Source organism: Belonocnema kinseyi, chromosome 7, assembly GCF_010883055.1.
Source record: "Belonocnema kinseyi isolate 2016_QV_RU_SX_M_011 chromosome 7, B_treatae_v1, whole genome shotgun sequence".
In the NCBI taxonomy this organism is placed as follows: Eukaryota; Metazoa; Arthropoda; class Insecta; order Hymenoptera; family Cynipidae; genus Belonocnema; species Belonocnema kinseyi.
The window spans coordinates 61,095,570-61,098,215 of NC_046663.1; the positions used below are offsets into that span (position 1 = coordinate 61,095,570).

The 2,646-nt window shown below is 29.2% G+C and overlaps 1 protein-coding gene across 1 annotated transcript in view; it reads left to right on the forward strand.

Moving 5' to 3' along the window:
* Nucleotides 1-2,646, forward strand: part of LOC117176826 (basement membrane-specific heparan sulfate proteoglycan core protein-like) — a 642,506-nt gene that overhangs the window by 512,990 nt on the left and 126,870 nt on the right. The window lies entirely within an intron of this gene.

Consider the following 2,646-nt stretch of genomic DNA (forward strand, 5'->3'; position numbering starts at 1 on the left):
AAAACCATAACCGGAGCATACTATTCATCATTATTGGACCGATTGAAAATCGAAATCGCCGAAAAACGTCCGCATTTGAAGAAGAAAAAACCGCTTTATCATTACGACAATGCGTCTGTTCATTCATGCTTAGTTGCACAAGCAAAATTGCATGAAATCGGCTTCGAATTGGTTCCTTAGCCACCGTATTCACCAGACCTGGCCCCCAGCGACTATTACTTGTTCCCTAACCTGAAGAGATGGCTCACCGGTAAGCGTTTTTACTCAAATGAGGAGCTCATAGCTGAAACTGAGGCGTATTTTGGAGACCTTCCGATCGAGTACTTTTCGGACGGTATCAAAAAGTTAGAAAATCGTTGGACTCGCTGTATCGACCTAAAAGGAGAGTATGTTGAAAAATAAAACCGACTTTGGCCAAAAAAACGTCTCCGTGTTTCATTTTTCAGGGACTTATTAGACTGCCTAGTATAATTAAAATTAGTTTAATTTTTCTTTCATAATTGATAAAAAAAACATCTAAAACACCAAAAATTGGTCTTTCACCTATCAGATATTCATAAACAACCCAATTACGGCATTCGTTTGTGGATATTTCTTAAGATGCTTTTAAGGTTATGATACTTCTATTATGCAACATTTTTAGCCCGACTGGGTCCCGGTGGGAACTCTGTCAGATCACGGGCGGGCAATTAACAAAATAGTATCCCGGTTTGACCCGGCCAGATACTGGCCAGAAACCTTCTTCTGGTTGGGTCAAACCGGGCTATTTCTACACGCGTGGTGTTAATTAAAATTTAAACCATGATTGTTTCTAACAATAACTACTGTTAAATAAAGAATTTTAACCTGAATTATTTTTTTCTGAAGTGAGCTTAGAAGCCTCCATCAATATTAACAGAAATTAATAATGGGTCTGTTTTTGTCGATTTTATCAATCATGTTAAAGATTGGCAACGTTTAAGGTTGATTGTGCGTAGTGTACAGCCTTGAGCAAAATTTCGTATTTTCTTACCTAACCGTTATTTAAAATAAAAAATAATAATCTTCAATCGATAAATTATCAAAATCCTTATTTATTTATCGCAGACTTCAAGGTCTTTCTTCTTTTTCTTATTTTCCCCTTAAATACGAACAGAATTAATGGAATCCAATAAGAAAATCCAATCATTTTTTGTCAACAGTTACTTCTTGCCAGCTGAATAGTCTTTTTTTAATTTTTGGTAAAGAATTCATATTTGGGTTTAAAATTTTTATTAATGGGTTCAAAATTTAATTATTCTGTTGAAAATTCAACAATTTGTTAAAATTTTTTTTCTTTCTTGACTAATAATTTTTTTTAATTCAACTATTTTGTTAAACATGTACTTTTTTATTTGAAAAATCATCTATTTCTGCAGAAATTTCATCTTTTTGGGTTCAAAACGAAACTTTCTGATTCAGAATTCATCTGTATCGAATGAAACTGAACCTTTTTATGATAAATCCACAGTTTTTGGTTCAAAATCCAACTGCTTTGAAAAATGAACAAATTTGGTAGAAAATTTTACTTATAGTTAGAAAATTCATTTTATTTTATTATACAAATATTTTGTTGAAAATTCGTCTTATTTTTGGCAGAAAATCCATGTTCTTTTTTGATTAAAAATGCAACTGTTAGGTTGAAAATTAATCTGTTTAAGTTAACAAATTTTTATTGAAAATTCTTTTTCATTTTTGGTTGAAAATTAATTTTTCATGTGAAAACCTAACTGTTTTTTTGAAATCTCAATTGTTTCGGTTAAAATTAATTTCCTTTTTAAAAATCTATATTCTTAGGTTAAAATTTCAAATATTTGATATAGGAAATTCGTCTTTTTGGCATGAAAGTTCAAAGTTTGATGTTAAATTCAACTGTTTGGTACAAAATAGTTGTTTTGTTTATTGTTCTCTATAAAATTAATTCTTTTATCGCGAGTTAATGTTCTCAAATTTAAATTTAATTTCTCCATTTCTTGATAAAAACTGATCTTATTTAGTTTAAAGCTTCAACCCTTACGTTAAAAAATATAAGAAAATATATATATAATCTTGAAATTTATCAAATAAAACTTAGACTAAGATCACAGTGATTGTTCACACTTTTTTCGTAGAAAATTAGTTTTTTTACTGGAAATTAATTCTTTTAAATGAAAATTTAATCACTCCGTTTTTGTTCAAAATTGATATTTTTCAGTTTAAAAATAAAACTACCAAGTTAATAATGCAAGAAACATAAAAAATATAAACTCAAAATTAATCAAATCAAATTTGGACTAATATCACATTCATTATTCAAACTATGTATTAAAAAATTTATGTTATTTGTTGAAAATTCAGCTTCTTTCATAGAAAGTTAATCTTCTTGTTTAAAAATTCAACTACTTGGCTTAAAAATTTATTTATTTGGTTGCAAATTCATATTTTCTGGTAGACAACCATTGGATAAAAAATATGTATTTGATTGAGAATTCACCTTTTTTGGTAGAAGTTTCATTTTGTGTACAGAGAATTAGTCTTTTTGGTACAAAAGGGGGAGGGTCGGTAAGGCCGGTTTTTGGCCTAATTTATTTTTGGACCAAAAAATCTGAAAAAATCATGGTAGTATCTTATAAGTATCCCGAGTCAATT